The following is a 21,859-nucleotide window of genomic DNA, read 5'->3' as shown; positions in this document are numbered from 1 at the left end:
ACATCCTCATAATCATCATCTGAACCCACTACACTGTAGTCACTGCCTGTTGTAACTATACCATCCTGAATACCTGTGGCATCACCCTTTGACAACCTGTAAACAATTGTCTCAATTTGAGTATCAAGTTGACTGTTACTATCAATCTGTGTAATATCCTTTCCCACCACCTCCTGTGGCAAAGTAGAATCTGAGACCACTACCTGGCTATCAGCTAGTTTCTCAAACTCCTCATGCAAGTTCTTGGGAATTGTGTCATCTGTCCTGTGAGAAAATCTGCCAAATAGAAATCCAGTCAACTTATCCACCTTAGCTGGGTCAGATAACATGTCATTTATATGGTGGTGCTCAACCAACTGTTTAGACATGTCATGGCTTATTTTCATAAGTTTATCTCGAATGTCTAAATAACCATCCTTTCTACTATTTTGACTCTGGCTATCAATTGTCCAAGATCGTTCCCTCTGAGACTCTGTACTATACCTGTCCATTCTGGATAAAGTAGAGTGTAACCCCAATAGGATATAACTTCTTCAAGCACCAAGAACTAACATGCAAATGATTAGAAGTAGCATGCAACCATAGATTTGGACATGCAACTGATTAGAAGCAACATGCAACCACCAAATTATGACATGCAAGATCTGGGTAGTTGTCAAAACTGACATGCAAACTTCTACAACCACCAAATTCACCAAGAACTAACATGAAAATGATTAGAAGTAGCATGCAACCATAAATTTTTACATGCAGCTGATTAGAAGCAACATGCAATCATAAATTATGACATGCAAGATTTGGGTAGTTCTTCAAAACTGAAATGCAATATCTGGGTAGTTGTCAAAACTGACCTGCAACTTCTACAAACCCTCAGGCTGGCAAGATCATGGCTCTGATACCACTGAAATGTCCCTTTTCTGATTTTTCATGACATTTCCAACCTCTAATCATATCTTTAAAATCAAACAGCTAATATCCCAAAGATCCACCAAATTCCTCAAGAAACCCCAAATCGGGTATGTTGAAAATAGTGCTAAAAGCTTCACAACTTCACAAATTATTAATGAATCTGAAAATGGAAATTTTTACAGAACTTTCAGCAGCATAACAGCCTACAAATTGACATTTCCAGATCCGTATAGCCTTTACACAACAGCTCGAAAATGTAGGACCAAAACTATGCTCATCGGGCTCCCGAAATAGCACAAAATATGTCCGAAAACACCACAAGAACACTAATAATCTATCTCAAAAGTTTAATCACGTCCCAATATATATATTCAGATCTATTTTAACAGCTTAAAGTATAAAATACAGCAGCAACCAAAACTGATATGAAATACTCAACCGGAAACACCAAACTCTTACAAAAATACACCCGGAAACTCACAAATCTGCACTGTTCAGCACAAAGGCAAACTCTGTATGAGCATGCACATGGAATGGCTTCAAACTCCCATCCTTAGCCTTCCTAGAAACCTGCAAACTCCCGTTCTTGGGTCTCCCTGGAAACCTGCAAACTCCCGTTCTTGGGTCTCCTTCTCCACAGGTTTGGCAGCCTCTGAAGAATAACAAAGAATGAGTGAAAATCAAGTCTGGAATCCCCCCAAAATGCCTCCAAACCTCTTTAAAAAGGGCATAACTGTAACTCACGTCCAAGAGAGGTTAATGAAACATATTTTAATAATAATTATCATTTATTAGTCCAACGGTTTCCAAAGATTAACTCCCTTTTTCCGAAACTTCACTTTCTTGGGCCTGCCTGTCTTAGCAAAGATTATTATTTTTTAATTATTTAAAAAGGGGACATGACACTCAATGTCTTTGATCAAAATCAAACATGCATGGAATCTAATCATCATTTTACCTTCATTATTTTTCATTACTACCTTAACTTTTGCATCTATAAGATTAGGTAGTAACTTCCTCAATGATTGCTAATATATATCTTTTGCTGTTTGTATAGCTGATTCCCACCTTGGCTTCAATATTGCCAACAATTCATTAGAAATTTGAGGGACAATTTGATCAGGGGAATATTTCCATTTTCCCATTTTGTTGAGTAATAACTCCTCAATTTGCATCTTCTTAGCATTAGTTCTTGTTTCAAACTTTAGTGCCTTGAAGTTTGTGATGCCTGCTCCTTCTTCCATCTATTTCAACCTTTCTTGAAAGGTGAGTGGGGGCTTGCTCAATACAACTTCACTACCACCTTTCTTCTTGGATCTCCTTGTGAAAATAGCTATGGAAGCCTTGGGTGGCTTTATAATGATTACTCTGCACTTTTTCTTCACTGGCTCTACCTCCTTTTTAGATTCCTATTCTTCTTCTTCTTCTTCATCCTCTCCTTTTCCCTCGATAAGCATGAGAGGGGCACTTGCAGTTTTCATCTTGGAAATATTCCTCTTGCCTTTGCTTATAGCCTAGGGTAGCTTGATTTCAATCTCAATTCCGGCTTTGGCCTTATCATAGGTTCCAAAAGTAGGTAACTTAGGATCTACTGGCTCATTCACTAGTGCTTCAATGATATCTTTTGTTTCATCAATGTTAACCTCATATGGAAGAGGTTTCACCCATGCAATTCTAGGCCTAACTGCCTGAATGTACACTCTATCACAATCAACCATAAAACATACATCATCTCTGTAGTCTTCAACAAGCTTGGGAGGAATCTTGAACCCGTTGTTCATCTTCTCCTTGAAATCTTCAGAGCAGTTATCCATAATGCTATAAAAAATTATACCCATTTCTACAATGAAATCATTAATCTGATACATAATATGAGTGTCTTTCTTCCATACTACTATACCTTTTGATGGGAAAAACTTTTGAACATAAAAGAAAAGACATGTTAACTGTTGGTCTGATTTTTCACACTTGCAAAAATTTTTTTGAAAATTATGGCGAGAAATCATTTGAGTTTTTTAGGATTGCCCTAGTCTTGCCCTGTTTCATGTGTTATCAGAGTCTATTGATTTCTCCAGATTGATCTTTTAAAATAGCCATGAAATTGCCACAGGTCTAAAATTGATGGCATCCCTTTTGAATTTCTCATCAGGAGTTGTAAAATGTTTTTAGTTAGTCCTTTACGGTCTTACGGTGTGAGGTTTTACGTAACAACGAAATGCCTTTTTCTTTTGGTTTTTGTGGCCATGCTTTTTGATACAGTGAAGAGGCATAAATGATTTATCGCATCTTGAAAAGCTCTTTCTACAAGCTTACGACTAAATACCTTGAGCGAAGGAGCAGGGAAGCCTGCAATGTGATCTACGCGTATATGCCTCAATCGGTAGCGTAAAGGCATAAAGTATGATCTGAAGGGCATGTGAGGGTATTAAGGTGTTATGAGTAAAGTTTTTTTCCGTAAGCACGGAGGCAAGGTTTCATGGTGTTTACGTGTCTACGATTCTTGGGTTTGCAGACAACCGTAAAGATTTGTTCTTAGCGGTAAAGGAATCATGTGGGACCTATTGAAGTGTCAGAAGGGCCCAGTTGATGCAAATCAGATGGAGACACGACATTTATGTCAAATGTGCCCATCCCTCATGGCATATGACTTAAGCTTTTGATATTACGCCTTTACTCTTGTAGGTTAAGCGTATGAACGAAGAGCTATTTTTTCTTTTTTCCATGGTTACGGATCCAGTCTCAGCGTGTAAGCGTAAAGAGGTGAGAAGGAAGATTAGTAAAAGGGGTTTACACTCATACGATAAAAGGAAGACGTGAGACCGCAATAGCAGTTGAGAGGGCTCTCCAATGATACGAATAAAGCTAAGTCGCAAGAGCAGGAGATAAGTTTTGAAGCTTTATGCTGCCCCGAGAAATGAAATAAGCGGAACAACATAGAGGGAATTTCCAAGGTCTCCGCAGATACGTGCACATAGGAGCATAAAGGCTACAAGGATGGCTTGAATAAGGGTTTTATGCTCACACAAGGAATGTTGAATCGTAAGAACGGAGATGTTAGTAAAAAGGTTTTCAATGTTCTAGTGTAAAGGGTTACATATAAGCGTAAAAGGTAATAAGACAGAGTTAAGGATCTTTATGCTTATACGGAAGAAGCTTAAATTGTAAAGGCGAAAACACACAGTAGAAGGGCTCGAGATCCTACAGGGTAAAAGATTTCATAGGAACGTAAAAGGGATTTGCAAAAAAGTGTAAGAGCATCATTACGTTCCTACGATTAGGGCATTTTAAAGCTTCTTCGAGTGAGCGTAGAGATCCATCGAGAGCATTTCTGGCATCACGAAGATTGAAGATTTGACTCATCGTAAAAATGGAAGATAGTCATATAAGAGAGAACCTTTGATGTGTCACGATAGATAAGCAAAAAAGGACAAAATTACTGTAGCCAAGCAAAGTAAGGCTTTGAAAAGTACAATCAGAATCCAATTTTGCGGCTAATATACCCTGATGGCGACCTACGATCATAAGTTTTAAAGCTCATGCATGCTAAATTTATTAAAAAGGTTGGTAGATATATAATTAAAACATCAAGGATTTAATTGAATTACTAGCCTCAAGAAGCTTGTTCCTGTGCTGTTCTGAAGTTTTGAAACCTACAGAGCTCTGTGTATCTTGTGAAATTGCAGAAGAATTCAAAGTCAAAAAAATGGCCAACCAAGAAGTTGAAGAGGTGCACGCAGAAGAATTCAAAGTCAAAGATGAGGGTGATGATGTGGTAGAAGTCACACCAGAAAGGAAAAAGGAAGAAATTTGTTGTCAAAATAGAAAAGAAGACAAGGGTCAGAAAATCGAACAAGCATGCAGAAGACTAGTTAAAACTCCTTCCAGGGTCGTCAAATGCAATTTCTGCAAACAATCATATATTCAGAGACCCTTATGATTTTGTTCGAGATGCTGAATGCCCTAGAATTACTGGCTATGATCTTTTTATGTACTTTTATCAGAACAGAATAGAGAATGTGCCAGTATGTAACCCTTGGAATAGAAATATGGCAAAATTAATTTTTCCAAAAGTGTTCGTTGATGTTGACCTATTGAAGGCCCTAATAAATTCATACAATCCAGTAACTAGGACTTTTCATAGGCATAATGGGAGTGTATTATGTACATTGGACAAAACTTCTTTTATTGAGGCTTTTGGATTGATGGGACAAATGGATGTACCTATTGACATTGCAGACTTACAAGGAAAATTCGCTAGGAATAAAACCTACTTTGTAAACAATGTCATGCTGCCACACATTCCTTACAAAGTTAAGAAGGAAGGGTTAATCCCAAAAAAGGTGGGAGACTTCTTACCTTTGAGTAGGTTCAAAAATTATTTCAAAAACACTGTATGGGTTGCACAAAGTATTGGGAAGTGATGGTGCAAAGGATTGTGTATATGGTTCTCTTTTTTTGATGGCATGCGACATACGGGATCCTTTTCATCATAAGGAGTATGATTATGTGGCCTTTATCATTGACAGTATGCACATGCAGATTTGTGATGCTAAGAAAGGAAAACTGAAAGACTTCAAGTTCCACCATTATTCATTATTGATGCACCTTATCCTGTATAGCAACATTGGGTACATCAGTGGGACTTCATTGATCAAACTTCTGATGAATTTGGTGAGTTACCTGTGCAACTCTGGACTCATATTTGGCATAAAGATTTCTTCTATTCAAATGCTCTAGTTTTTTTCAATTTGTTCAGTTCTGTTATTATGAGGCAGCTAGATCATACTTTCTTTAGGGCACCCAATGTTTTGAAGACTCTGCTTAGGCCCTTTTTCTTAGATGAAAAAATAAAATTAGATCATAACTAGAGAAGCATATTTTTGTTTAAAGAATGTACTTTAATCAGAGTCTTTGCATGCCCACAGCCTCCTCATCTATTGCCTAAATATCTACCCCTTAGATTGGCCATTATTGAATTCTTTTGGCAATTCTTATTGATGAATAAAGAAATGATCCCTCCCTCTCTGCATAAGCCTACTTTTGTATGTAGAACCTTTAAGGTAGGAGACTTTGAAATAGGAAAGAATGCTTTTGAGGAATTGAGTGACTATTTAGGTCAGTATAAATTTGCTACTAGTGTAGTGCACCAATATTACAGTCAAAGGAACCAGCAAATATAAATATATTTTTCTTTTTCAATGATAGCATTTTTATTTTATTTTATTTGTTTATATTTATTTTCCTTGATCTACAATATTGATGTACATTACTACAATACATTTAACTAACTTCACTAACCACTTTAGTTCCTTCCAACCAGAACATTATTTGAAATTCTAACAAAATGTCTTTATAACCAAATGTATCAATTTCAAATGGAGACACACATTTTCTCTTAGAATCATTTTAGAAACAAAAACATAACAACTTTACTCATTTCTATATACTATAGGATAGTGCATGATATATAAATTTCTTTAATCACTGAATGTAGCAACATATCAACAAGTACAGTCCACTTATACAATTTTCCAGCTTACAAGTTGTCATAAAACACAAGATTCGGAGTTACCCAAGGGTGACTCTCCCTAATACAATAAGAATTCACTTGGAAGTATGTTTTTTCTGCACATGAAAATAAGACAACATCCTTCTTCTCTTCAAGTCTTCAATCCATAGATCACAACCTGCAGTACAACACACACAAACAAGCCCATGGTACTCTCCTCCCAACCTTAGGCCTTTTAAAGGCCACCCCCGAGCAGGGAGAACCTTGACTAGGTGGACATACATTACTAACAACCATTTACAACACAATGCTCACATTACAAAACTGTTCACACATTTTATAGTTGACAAATAAAACCACAAAAATTCCCAACCAAGGTAGACCACTCAGGATCACATGTAGATCCATCTCAAGGGGTAAGGGTGGAAAATGAATGTTGAGGAGACTCCACCTGCAACTATGCCTTCATTAGGCTATACACTTTATACACATGCCTTCACAAGGCAACCCAACACCACATACATGCCCTCACATGGCATCTTTACAATACTTATAACTCTAGCAAGGTGGCATATGGGGCCCATAACACCCATATGGCATCCCTCTCCTACTCTAGGAGAGACTCTCACCCAACACATTCCCTATGCACCCCTTACTCTCACAAGGCTCTCTTTCCCTCCCAAGAGATGAGACTCACCTTGTCACACCCAAAACAAAAAACTACAACAACAACATATGAATTCACAACACAAAGTAAATCACAATACACACATACACCAAAACTGAAACATGATCCCTCAACCTTACACAACACAACATTACAACACACCATATTACAACTACATTACAGAAAACTCACATGCATAACACAATAAAAATAATCTACTTAACAACAAACTTTCATAGCAAGGGTACATAAGGTTACCAACCTGGTTTCCAAGCAAATTTGAGCTCCCTCTCTTTTTTACCAGTAATCCTCCTCCTAAGCTATCTTCTTCTCCTTGTTTTTTTTTCTTTTCCAAAATTTACCCCACTTAGATTCTTTTTCCAGATCTATCCAAAAATTCTCCCCCCCAAGAACTCTCCAAACAACTCTCTCTAAAGAATGTTTTCTTTTGATGCTTAAGTTTTCAAATTCGGCCAACTTGGGAATCCACAATTTTTGGGTGCTCTTTTCAATGCCTAGGGAAGCTTATAATACTTAAAAATGCCCCTACCCCCTAGGTATATCACATGGGCTTTAAAATAAGACCTCAAACTACCCCTAGGGATGGTGTAAACCTCCTAGAAATTCACAAAAGGTGTGCATTCGACCTAGCATGGAAAGAATCCCTCTTGGACCCATAAATACACCTAGGGAAAAGAAATCCTACCAAACCACTCCTTGGTTCACTCAACCACCTACCATCCCACTAAGCATGCTACAAAGGAGAACATGTGTCAAGTGACACCACAATACACACAACACACTTGGCAATCCATCAAGAAAAACAAATTTACTTTTATAGAATCACAATAATACACACAAATTGGTTTTACAAATAAAATACAAGGGCAAAAAGGTTATACCTTCCTTAGGGTTAAGCTTGGTTTTTCTAAACACCTAGCAAGGTTCTCCATAAATCCATGGGCTTCTTTCTTGCACACTTATTGCAAATATCAGTAGTCCAAGAATAAAATGATAAAATGATAACATAAATATAAATCACATAGATTCTATCATCAATGAATAACATAACTAATATGAAATATGTATTTCCATTCATATCACATTACACACTTTACATTTGTAGCAATTCTCTAATCTAGATAGTAAAACATTATGATCATTTATTCTTACAGAAAATTATGGAATTAATCTACCTTAAGCAATGCATCAAATATAATATAAGTATACAATTCTAGTTTATTCAAATGATACATTAATTCTTAATGTTACTCTAAATATGCTAAGACATGATAATCTAGCACCATATGGAGACCACAATTCAAAAATCAAACATTCACTTGAGTATAACATAAGCTTTAATCATGACATATGGATCATCAAGAAGGTAAGTAAGCATATCTAAATAACATGATAAAAACTACTTAGAATATTAGTGTCCTAGTAACATCATAAGGAATCATCATATAGCCTAATGATATAGGTATCAATGTCCCAATAACATAACATAAAATCAAATAGTCTAAGGATCAAAATATCAATGTCCATAGGGGTAATAATGTGTCATCTAGATTCTAACTATCAAAGTCCTAAAGAAATAAAATGTCAATAGTGCTATGATGGTTGGGGCGGGACATGACAACTAGGCCCTATAGGATGTATGATCCTGACAGTTATATTGCAAATGAGGTTAAGACCATTATGGGTTTTGTTCTACCTCCAAGTAAGCCTATCCCTATAGAGGACCTAATTGCCAACATAGTAGCAACAGGGGAGGCAGATGAGTTATTGAGGAAGTATGAAGAAATAAGGAAAGTGGAAAATGCTTTGAACAGGACCAACCCTGATTTTAAGGGTTTTTATACAGAAGTTCCATATCCAAATAATCTGAGGAAAATGATTGATAATTTTGATCATATTATGTTACAAATGCCTCATGAGCCAGAAGGAGAAGAAGCCATTGTAAATAGAGAATCACCTGAACCAAATACACAATTAGAAATTGATTTGGAAGAAGAGCAGCCATCAACATCAGCCTGGATGCCACAAGGAAATAAAAGACAAAAGACAATGCACATCCTTGAAAAGGTGGTAAGCAGAGCTGTACAAGTCATGTCTGGAAGTAGTGAGCATTTTGCTAATATTAGGCAAAATTATTTTCATCAAAGGGCTACTGAAGCAGGAAAACCTTCTACTGACATACAAATTGTAGCATCAAGGTTGGATGACAAGCTCATTCAATTTGAGAAATTCATGGAAGATGATGATTTTATTAAATCATCTGAATTAAAAAGTTTTCTCTATAAAATCAAACAAAATGAACTCACATTGAGTCTCATGCCGGGAGAAGATCCAGAGAAAAATAAAGAGTTAGTTGAAAATCTATTGGCTTATGACCCTGAAAGTGAAACAATGACTACCGCAGAAGCTAGGGAATTAGTACATAAGAGTGGCATGATTCTAATACCACATTGGGACATTGAGAAAGCTTTTGTATTGGACCAAATGAGAAGACAAGATAAGGCCATCAGTTATGAAGCCACTAGCAGTGAAGGTTTTAAAAGAGGGTCAGGTTTTAATGTGGACACTAAAACCCTAGCAGTATGGAGTATGGCCCCTGACACCAAGAAGCCTAAGATGATGGATATAGAAGAAACTGCTCAGGGCAATATGATTGTGTGGACATTGGAGAGCACTACTGGGAAGGAAATCTCCAGTTTGGTAAAACATTTTGCTCTTATGAATGAGGAAAAGGTTGATGAAATTGAGGATACGTTAGCTGCAATGTTTAATGAATGCCTTGATATCAGGAGAACATATGAAGAAGAGCTCAAAATGAGCCATGTACAGAAACAAAGAATAGAGGAGTTGGAGGAAAAAATTAAGATTCTGGAAACAGAAATAAAATCCCTCAAAGAATAGCTCAAGATAGCAACAGAGGCAGAACATGCACCAAGGCAAGAGGAAGAAAGAAGGCACAAAGTAGAAGCAGAGGCCCAAATAGAAGAAATGCTTATGGGAACAACAGTGCCAGCGCCTGTGATTAATGTGGAAACATAAGTTTCCCAGGTCGACAATAATACCAAGAAAAATGTTTTGATGAATATATTAAATCATAGAATCAACATTCTGAAAAGAATATCTCAGGATACTTATAATACATTCATTAGTCTACAATCTGCAGAACAAGTATGCATGGGTGCAGTTAGATGGCTTGAGCCTATTTTTCAACAGCGGGGACCCTATATGCAATTTTTTGACAGGTTGATACCCTTGTTAGCCAAGAAGCCAGATCTCCCAGATAAAGTTATTACTGTGAAGGAAGGTATGGACAAAGTGAAAGAATTATTGCAAATCTTCACAGGGAAGCTGGCAGTAATTCAAAGTAAATTAAAAATGCTAACAAATGGTTTCTATTCTTTGATTCCTTCTGTTATCGATTCTAATGATAAGTTAAAAGATTTTGATGAGTGGTCTAATTCTTTTGATCACATTATAGACTTGCCACAAGTGGTGTCCATCCTCCAAGATGGTATTGATGAATGTCTTTTGAATGAAATAATTGATACCCTTTTCAAGATTGAAGCTGAAGTGAATAGGTTTATCATAGAAGGAAGGGTGATTACTGATACCACGTGGGAAAAAATGGTGGATGAATTAACAATAGTTAAAGAATGTGATTGGCCCGCTAAAAGAGAAATATTTGTCTGGGAAGCAATTGCAGAAATCAAAGCACTACCAACTGGGAGCAGTTAGAGAAAAGGACAAAATTGAATATTTTATGCTCCAGCTGTCATTTTCCTTTTGTTTTATTTGTTTTGTTTTGTTTGTTCAGTTTTCTTCTGAAAAGGGGTAATTTACCCAATTTTTGAAAAAGGACACGTGTCACTTTCTTTAGCCCGAAGCTTGTTGCATCTCACACTATTTAAGTGAGATCCCAAGGCTAAAGAATGGTCCGAATTCTATTTCTTCTAAGTATTGTGCTTAGTCTAGTTTTTGGTCCAAATTTTGAAAGCAAGTTTGTAATGTATTTTGCTGTCATATTCTTTGAGAATACATGAATATAGAATGACCTGTGTTTCTTTCTAAAGGCCATTCTAAGTCTACTGTAAAGGATATACCATTTTCAAAGGAAATGAATACAATTTATGAACTATCTCCATATCAGTTCTTTCTAAATTTTGTCTCTTTTTAAACACTTAGCTACCTTGATGTTGTATGAGTAAAAGCTTGTGCAATTGAATGCAATCAAATTAGGTTGTATATCCATTTATCATTGCTATTAATTCAATGGATTAAATAAAGGCTTTGATGAATGTGATAAGATTCCTTAAGTATTGAAAAGGATTTTTGAATGATAAGTTCTGATAAGAATTGCTGATAGAATTTGTTGTAAGGCAACAAATTAGATCTAAGAATTTTCTATAGACTCTGAACCCCAATGGATTAGGCACTGATCAAGTTATTTCAGCTGAAGGAGAAATATCTTACAAATGGTTTTTCAAATGCATCATCAAATCAAATTTTACTTTTATTCCCTGTAGATCTTCAAAGTTGGCCAACACTTTTCTGCATGGAATGTTTTAGCTTCACTTAGCCATTGTTGTTGAGAACATCTGCAGATCTATAGAAGATTTCTTGGCCATATCTGTTAATGGGATGTGTTTTATCAAGTTAGTAAGAATTATGTATATGTTCAAGGATCTTGAAATGAGAATCAGAATGAAACTAAGAACAATCCTCATACATTTGTTTCAATTTTGAACCATCCCTGGGTACACCCACCCTGATTTTACAGAGCCAGAAGAGTAGAAAACCATCTATGGTTTTGTTGAAGTTGGGTCCAAATACCTTACATATGCAATTGTTAATAAGAATAGGCTAGTCTTTAGATTGTGTATGTACTCTCATTTTGGTATTAAGCATTTTGTCGCTTAGTACTTTTAGCACTTTTTAAAACACCAACAAAATGACAACTCTGCTGGGGAGTTGTCCAACACCTCTGTGAAAAGTACTGCAGTTTCTTTGGTCCTGCTATGTACGTGTGTGTCATGTGATCTATGTTTTTCCTATGGTTATAAGGGAATATTTTAGTGTCAAACCTTGAGAATTTAAAGAAGATAGAGCCCATGTACCATTGTTACACACTGACATACCCAACCTATCCAAGTGTCTTATCTAACAAGCAAGAGCTTTAGTCTTACGACATCAGTGATTGGTCTGTCTGTGCCATTTATTTTTGTTCCTACTTCTCAATGTATCAATGTATACTGATTTACCCTAAGGTGGTAGGAAGAACCAAAATAAGAAAAAGAATCCAAATCCCACTTGGAAACCCAGAGGTAATGCATCCATAAATTCCCATTATCAACTAGTAATAGGAAGAGAGTCTTCTTCGCTTAACTCTGAATCCGAAACTACAAGACTCTTAGGAGGCATTTTCAGTACCCCATTACTAGATGAGAGAGTTTTTCAAGACAAGAATGTGTCTACTATGGGAATTGCTTCATTAAGACCAGATCTTGTAGCAGATATGAATTATAGGCTAAGATTTAGGAGTTCATCTAATAATCCTTTTAATCCTAGAGTAGCCCCATATGTAGAACCAAACCTTATAGATCTGGATGACCCTGCTGATTTCGAGGCAACTTCTGCAGATCCTAAAGAAGTGCACTCTGAGATAGAATTTTTGAAGAAATGGATTGCTGAGGAAGAAGCTAAACGCATTCGTCTTGAAAAAGAGAAGGAGCAAGCCACCTTAGATGCCATAATAGAAAAAGATGCTCTGCTAAGAAGGATGGCTGCTTTAAAAGAGAAAAATAAAAAAATAGAAGAGAATACCACAACTCTCCATAAGGATGTTTTTGGAGATGTTGATAATCAGAGAGCTAAAGTGCAAGAACAGGAGAAACACCTAAATCAAAGGCAAGAACCAGTTATTGCTCAAGTTCAAGCCTATAAACTTGTTTAAGTTGATCCTGTAGAGCCCACTACAAAAGCTCCAGATAAAGGGAAAGGCAAGGCTATAGGAATCCAAATAAATGAGCCTCAAGCTATACCAAGCAAACCTATACAACCCTCCATGTCGAAGTTAGATCTAGATCTTGAGAAGGCTCGAAAAGAGAGGGAAGATCTTGCAAAAGAGCTTGAGAAGGTTGAGAATGAAGCTTAAGATGCAAAAACTAGAAGGAAAATCCAATTCATAAAGTCTAATTCTGCATTGGCTTCATAGCCCAATTTGTCTATCCCACCTACAAATACTGCACTAGTTAGTGCTCCCACAATTTCAACTCAGGGAATACCCCAATCTGCCCCTACCTCATCCTCCAATATTGGCACCCAAGTCCCATTTGTCCCACCACAACAGTCCCAAGCCACTCCACTGAGTCAAGCTAATATAGCTAGTACCTCAAATGTTCTTGGTTTCCAGAAGAAACCTATATACCTGGAAAAGTATAGACAGATATCATTTGCTGGTATTCCTAGTCCCCCCCATCCCATATCTTTTGATTTAAGGGATAAAGTGGTTAAGTTTTTTGGAAATAATGTTGTTACTGGTGAAGAGCATTTGAGGATTTTCATTGACATGTTGAATGATTATGAAGTTGAACACGAAGACATGGTAATGAAATTGTTTGTGCATTCACTAACAGAGGATGCAAGGGATTGGTTCAGGAGGTTGCTTGATGACAGTATTACCTCATGGAGTGATCTGGAGAAGTTGTTCAAAGAGCAGTATGGGGACAATACCAATGTAGGATTCATGTTGAATGAGTTCAACAATATCAAGAAGAATCCAAATGAGTCCACATTTGATTTCAATGTGAGATTCCAAAAAGGTATGTACAAATTTTTTTAATTCATTAGGTTAAATGAAGATGCCTATCTCACAACCTATTTCAATGCTTTTGATAGCAAAATGGCTTATCAATTGAGGGATAAAGATCCTAAAACTTTGAGAGATGCCTATAGAGTTGCAGTGAATATAGAGAATAATAGAAAGGCATCTGGCAAACTAGGTAGGAGGGATGATCCTAAGCTTTTTAATTCTAAAAACAATAATAAAAGGGAGGGTGACAAAACTCCTATAGAAAAAAAGCCTGAAGAACCTACTATAGGCCAAGTTTTAGAAATGCTCAAAAAGATGAATCCCACTAGTTTCAATAAGCCAAATGTTGCTGAAAGACCCCCTGTGAATAACAACAACTTCAATAGGCAGCCTAGGATGCAGAATTACCCTTATACCACTCAGTGGAAAGATGGTAAAGCAGTTCCCAACCAGACCCAAAATGTGAAGGATAAGGGTACTCCAGACCCCCTGCAAAGGAACACTATAAATATGAATGATGATGTACCATGGTGCATTATATGCCAATCACCTCATTCTGTTGATTATTGTGTTGTTGCTCAGTCATTTTCCCAAGCCCAAGGAGTGCAAGCTGAAGAAGAAACTAAAGAGAAAAGCCATGACGATATAAGCTGTAATATGGTGAGCATGTGTGATGATTTGATAGATTCTGATTCAGAAGAGCCTGAAAATGATGTTACTAACCAGAGAATTGCTTACTAGCTACATCATCAGCAAGTACTTTTAGATGATGAAGGGTATGATACAGATAAGGTATGCAGTACATTTTTTGATGTAGGTCTCACAAGTTTAAGAATGCCCTCCAAGGAGGAGATTGACAGAATTATGGCCGAAATGATTTCACAAGTCCATAGTAATTATAATTTGAGAAATAGAGCAATAAATAATGATGCAGGAAGGCCATCTAGTGTCTTCATTAAGGACATCACTCATAAGATGAATGATCAAGACAAGAAAGTCAGTGTAGATGTGCCTAAAATCAAGGAGAGCAAGGGTAAGAAATGGGAACCAAAGAAGAAGGTTCAATTTCAGATAAGTGAAGCAACAAAACCAGTTGTGCAACCAAAGAAGTTAGAACCGGATGTTATCAAGCAAAGTGTGGTGCCTACTACTCAAAAGACTCCAATTCCAGGTACTATTGTAAAACCTACTGTGGTTGAACCTATTGATATGATATCCATGTTATCTCAAATTACTGTAAAAGTGCCCTTGTCTAAAATTTTTAGAATTGAAGAGCATAAGAATAAGGCTTTGTCATGGTTGGGTGGAATAGCAAACAATAATATTATTATAGATCAAACTATGTCCCAATAGACCCCATTAGTAATAGAGGATAGTGGTATCATATCCCAGATTCCTCAAATGTTTCTAGATGATTCCTCAGTGGCATTCATAGAAGATATTGATCCTTTTTTCCTCAGTCTAATCATAAAGGGGAAGACCTTAAAAATTGCATGATAGACTCAGGAGCTTCCAACACTATAATGCCTTTCAAGGTAATGGAAGCCTTAGGATTGAAGGTAGATACCAAGCAAGGCAGATGTAGAGGGATGGATGCTAGAGAAGTCCCAGTCATAGGTACTATAAATGCCCTACCATTCAAACTGGCTGCATATCCTGAAGTAGAATTGACCATGTCTTTCTTTGTGGTAGATATACCTCCACACTACGGAATGTTACTCTCTAGAAAATGGAGTGCTACCATGGGGGGAAGCCTACAATGTGATCTTACTTATGTCACTTTTCATATAGGGGACAAAGCTGTCAGGGTAAATAGGGAACCAAGGGTTAACAACATCTTAGGTGAAGAAATTGAAAAAGATACCACTTGTTTCCTAGATACTGGGATTAATGCTTTCAGGGCTGAATTAATTATTCAGGAAGTTGAAAATTTACCTGCTATCATCGAAAATGAAGTTGAATGTTGCATGAATTCACCAAAATTATGGACAATGTTCTTTGATGGGGCTAGTTCTAAAGAGGGTGCAGGGGCAGGTGTAGTCTTTGTGTCCCCTAAGAATAACACTTTTAGGTATTCATTCACCTTGAAGTTTGCCTGCACTAATAATATTGCAGAGTATGAAGCATTGCTGCTAGGGCTCAAAGTTGCCATACATCATAAAATTAAGAAATTATATGTCATAGGGGATTCTAAACTAATTATCTCTCAAATAAAAGGAACCTACTCATCCAAAAATAGGAGATTGAAACAGTATAGAAATGTAGTATGGGATCAGATAGAATTCTTTGATGCATTTGGGATCTCATGGAGAGATAGGACCCAAAATAAGATGGTTGATCTATTGGCAAATGTAGCCATCAAGCCAAAAGAAATATCATTTACAGAAATCTCCCAGATTGAGGTGCAAAACAGGCCTTCCATACCTGACAACATTGAAAATTGGTAGGTTTTTGAAGATGACAAAGATATTACAAATTTTTTGTTAAATGAAGACAAGTATCATGGACAGGAGATGGATTGTAGTGGACTGACTGAAACCATAAATGGGAAGGAAACCATTTTTGGTCAAGAAATAATGCAATTGAAAACAAATAAGATGCCGAAGGCGTTAGTAGTCTTAGAAAATATTTTTGATAGCCAAGACAGAGTAAAATCAAGAGTTAACGACCCCAAACCCTAGGAGTTAGAAGAAATAAACTTGGGTACTGATGAAGTTCCTAAAAGGGTTTATATTGGCCAACATCTGCCTGTTGAAATCAAGAAAACATTGATTGACCTACTTAGAAAATACAGACATGTTTTTGCTTGGTCATATGATGACCTTAAGGCTTATAGGGAGGATCTTTTCCAGCATGTCATACCATTGAAGGAAAATGTAAGACCTTTTAGGCAAAAACAGAGACCAATCAATCCTACCCTTGCCCCAAAAATGCAAGAAGAACTGACAAAACAGAGAGATGGTGGGATAATCAAACCAATCAGGCATTCCACCTGGGTTTCAAACCTAGTTCTTGTTAGGAAGAAGAATGGAGATATTAGGCTTTGTGTTGATTTTAGAAATTTAAACATTGCATCTCTGAAAGAAAATTATGGCTTACCTAATATGGAAGCCTTGTTACAACAAGTGACTGGCTCTGAATTGATGTCAATGATGGATGGTTTTTTTTGGATATAATCAAGTTCTAGTAAAAGAAAATGAACAGTTCAAGATAGCCTTCACAACCCCTTGGGGAACATATGTGTGTGTGAGGATTCCTTTTGGCTTGATTAATGCAGGAGCTACCTTCCAAAGAGCCATAGATGTAGCACTTCATGAGTATATTGATAAATTTATGGTTGTGTATCAGGATGATCTCACAGCATATTCTAATAAGACTGAAGATCACTGCAAACATTTGGAAAAAATATTTATAAAAGCCTTGGAATATGGAGTATCTTTAAACCCAAAGAAATGCACATTCAAGGTCACAGAAGGAAAATTATTAGGACACATAGTGTCTAAGGATGGGGTAAAAATAGACCCTGAAAGGGTAGTAGCTATTGACAAAGTCCCCAAACCAAAAAATGTGAAAGGAATTCAGTCCTTTTTTGGCTAGGTCAATTTTCTGAGGAGATTTGTTACCAATTTTGCTGAAATCAGTAGACCCATCTCAAAGATGCTCAAGAAAGGAGCCGTTATAGATTGGAATGGTGAACATTCACAAGCATTCCAAGATATAAAAACTTCAATAAAGAATGCTCTAGTATTGAGGACCTCAGATTATGCAAAGCCCATGCATATTTTCTCTTTTGCATCATTCCATACTGTAGCTGCAGTCTTATTACAGAAAAATCAAGAAGGATATGAGCAGCCTATTGCCTTTTGTAGCAAGTCACTATAGCTTGTTGAATTGATGTATGAAATAAATGAAAAGTAAGCATATGCTTTGGTAAAAGCTGTAAAAGCTTTCAAAAGTTACTTGGTAGGTGCTACTGTTATCGCTTTTGTACCTAGTGCTGCAGTCAAGGATATATTCTCTCAGCAGGAAGTTTCAGGCAAGAGGTGTAGGTGGATCAATAGAATCCAGGAATTTAAGATTGATATACAAATAACAAAATTAGTAAGAGGTCAAGGTTTGGCCAAACTCATGGCTAAAACTAATCTAGAGGCTAATCAGATAAATCTGGTAAATGACGATCTCAGAACTGACTTATGTGACATTGACCAATGTGATTGGTACACCAATGTCGTATATTATTTGCAACATATGGAAGCTCCTCCCCATCTGCCTGACAATGAAAAGAGGAATACTAAATTGCAAGCCATTAGGTATGTAATTGTCCAAAATAGCCTATGGTGGAGAAATTTTGAGGGAATTCTGTTGAAGTGTGTTGATAAAGAAAACGCAAAAGAGGTTTTGAAAGAAATGCATGCTTGAGTATGTGGGGGACACTACATGGCCAAAACTACTACACATAAGATAATGAGAGCTGGATTCTGGTGGCCTTCTTTGTTCAAGGATGCTCAAGTTATGGTTAGGAAATGTGATCCTTGTCAGAGGTTTGCTGGAAAGCTGAAATTCTCAGGAAATACTCCATTGAAGCCAGTTGAGATTCAAGCACCTTTTCAACAATGGGGTCTGGACTTCATAGGAGAGATTTTCTCCAAGTCTAGCACTGGCTATTCTTGGATTTTGGTTGCCACTGACTACTTTACAAAATGGGTAGAGGCTATCCCCACAAGAAATGCAACAAGTAAAGTGGTAAATAATTTCCTGTTGAATAATATTATTTCTAGATTTGGATGTCCACAGAGAATTGTAACAGATAATGCTATGTGTTTCGAATCTAAGGAGTTTATCAAGTTTTGTGATAAATATGGAGTGACAAGGTCATCATTTTCTCCATATCATCCACAAGGGAATGGACAAACTGAGTCCACAAATAAGAGCCCGTTGAAGGTCATTAAAAGAACCTTGGATGATAATAAAAAGGTATGGCATTCCAAATTACAGTTGGCAATATGGGCTGACAGAGTAACTGTAAAGAAAGCAATTGGTGTAGCTCCATTTGATTTAGTGTATGGGATTCAAGCCAGAATGCCTCAGAATAACTTGATGGGACTATACAATTACATCCAGTTATATGATGAAGATACTACAGATGAAATGCAAGAAAGAATGGATGAATTGGTAGGACTGACCGAAACCAGAAGAGAAGCATCTTTAAGGAACCAAAAGTTGCAATTACAAGTCAAGACACTCTATGACAAAAGAGCTGTAAGCAGAAATTTTGAAAATGGAGATTTAGTCCTGATGTGGAATGCCAGAATTGAGGATAAAGGAAAACATGAAAAATTTGATCCTATTTGGTTAGGCCCATATCTCATTGAAAATACTTGGGGTGAATATTCTTATATACTCAAAGATATATTTGACAATATTCTTGAATTGCCAGTTCATGGACAGTTCTTGAAGAGCTATTTTTCTTGAAAAATACTTATTTTTCTTCCATGAACAATAGTTTTAGGGTTTCCTATTGTTTTGTGCATTTTTTGCTTTCTGTAAATCCTTGTAAATACCCTTGTGCAGTCTGGTCCCTTGTTTTTGTGTGTTGCTTTATGCTCTCTGAAGAAGTTTTCATCTTACCAAATATGTGGTCTGCTCTCCCAGAGATTCTGAATTCTTGCATAGACTCAAGTAGTCTATCATCCCCAGACAGAGCCATTGTTGGTCTGATTTTTCACACTTGCAATTTTTTTTTTGAAAATTATGACGAGAAATCATTTGAGCTTTTAAGGATTGCCCTAGTCTTTCCCTGTTTCATGTGTTATCAGAGTCTATTGATCTCTCCAGATTGATCTTTTAAACCAACCATGAAATTGCCCCAGGTCTGAAATTGATGGCATCCCTTTTGAATTTCTCTGAAGGAGTTGTAAAATGTTTTTAGTTAGTCCTTTACGTTCTTATGGTGTGAGGTTTCACATAAAAACAGAATGCCTTTTGCTTTTGGTTTTTGTGGCCACGCTTTCTGATATAGCGAAGAGGCATAAAGGATTTATCGCATCTTGAGAAGCTCTTTTATGGGCTTACGACTAAATACCTTGAGTGAAGGAGTGGGGAAGCCTGCAATGTGATCTACGCATATACGCCTCAATGGGTAGTGTAAAGGTGTAAAGCATGATCTAAAGGGCATGCGAGGGTATTACGGTGTTATGAGTAAAGGTTTTTTTTGTAAGCACGGAGGCAAGGTTTCATGGTGTTTATGTCTCTACGATTCTTGTGTTTGTGGACAACCGTAAAGATTTGTTCTTAGAGGTAAAGGAATCATGTGGGACCTATTGAAGTTTCAAAAGGTCCCAGTTGCATCAAATCAGATGGAGACACGACATTTATGTTAGATGTGCCCATCCCTCATGGCATATGACTTAAGCTTTTGATATTATGCCCTTACGCTTGTAGGTTAAGCGTATGAACGAAGAGCTATTTTTCATTTTTTCATGGTTACGGATCCAGTCTCAGTGTGTAAGCGTAAAGAGGTGAGAAGGAAGATCAGTAAAAGGGGTTTATGCTCATACGATAAAAGGAAGACATGAGACCGCAATAGCAGTTGAGAGGGCTCTCTGGTGATATGAATAAAGCTAAGTCGCAAGAGCGGGAGATAAGTTTTGAAGCCTTACACTGCCTCGGGAAATGAAATAAGCGGAACAACATAGAGGGAATTTCCAAGGTCTCTACAGATACGTGCACGTAGGAGCGTAAAGGCTACAAGGATAGCTTGAATAAGGGTTTTATGCTCACACGAGGAATGTTGAATCGTAAGAACAGAGATGTTAGTAAAAAGGTTTTCGATGTTCTGGTGTAAAGGGTTACGTATAAGCGTAAAAGGTAATAAGACAGAGTTAAGGATCTTTAAGCTTATACGAAAGAAGCTTAAATCGTAAAGGAGGAAACACACAGTAGAAGGGCTTGAGATCCTACGGGGTAAAAGGTTTCATAGGAACGTAAAAGGGATTTTCAAAATAGTGTAAGAGCATCATTACGTTCCTACGATTAGGGCATTTTGAAGCTTCTTTGAGTGAGCATAGAGATCCATCGAGAGCATTTTTGGCATCACGAAGATTGAAGATTTGACTCATCATAAAAATGGAAGATAGTCATATAAGAGAGAACCTTTGATGTGTCATGACAGATAAGCAAAAAAGGAAAAAATTACTATAGCCAAGCAAAGTAAGGCTTTGAAAAGTACAATTAGAATCCAATTTTGTGGCTGATATACCCTGATGGCGACCTGCGATCATAAGTTTTAAAGCTCATGCATGCTAAATTTATTAAAAAGGTTGGTAGATATATAATTAAAACATCAAGGATTTAATTCAATTACCAGCCTCAAGAAGCTTGTTCCTGTGTTGTTCTGAAGTTTTGAAAACTATAGAGCTCTGTGTATCCTGTGAAATTGCAGAAGAATTTGAAGTAAAAAAACATGGCCGACCAATAAGTTGAAGAGGTGCACACAGAAGAATTCGAAGTTGAAGATGAGGGTGATGATGTGGTAGAAGTCACACCAGAAGGCAAAAGGAAGAAATCTACTGTCAAAACAGAAAAGAAGACAAGGGTCAGAAAATCGAACAAGCATGCAGAAGACTAGTTAAAACTCCTTCCAGGGTTGTCAAATGCAATTTCTACAGACGATCATATATTCAGAGACCCTTATGCTTTTGTTCAAGATGGTGAATGCCCTAGAATTATTGGCTATGATCTTTTTATGTACTTTTATCAGAACAGAATAGAGAATGTGCCAGTATGTAACCCTTGGAATAGAAATATGGCAAAATTAATTTTTCCAGAAGTGTTCATTGATGTTGACCTGTTGAAGGCCCTAATAAATTCATACAATCCAATAACTAGGACTTTTCACAGGCATAATGGGAGCGTATTATGTACATTGGACAGAACTTCTTTTATT

The sequence above is a fragment of the Cupressus sempervirens genome, chromosome 4, assembly GCF_028749045.1.
Source record: "Cupressus sempervirens isolate cs-2001-9-10 chromosome 4, ASM2874904v1, whole genome shotgun sequence".
In the NCBI taxonomy this organism is placed as follows: Eukaryota; Viridiplantae; Streptophyta; class Pinopsida; order Cupressales; family Cupressaceae; genus Cupressus; species Cupressus sempervirens.
Note: the sequence above shows the minus strand (reverse complement) of the source record.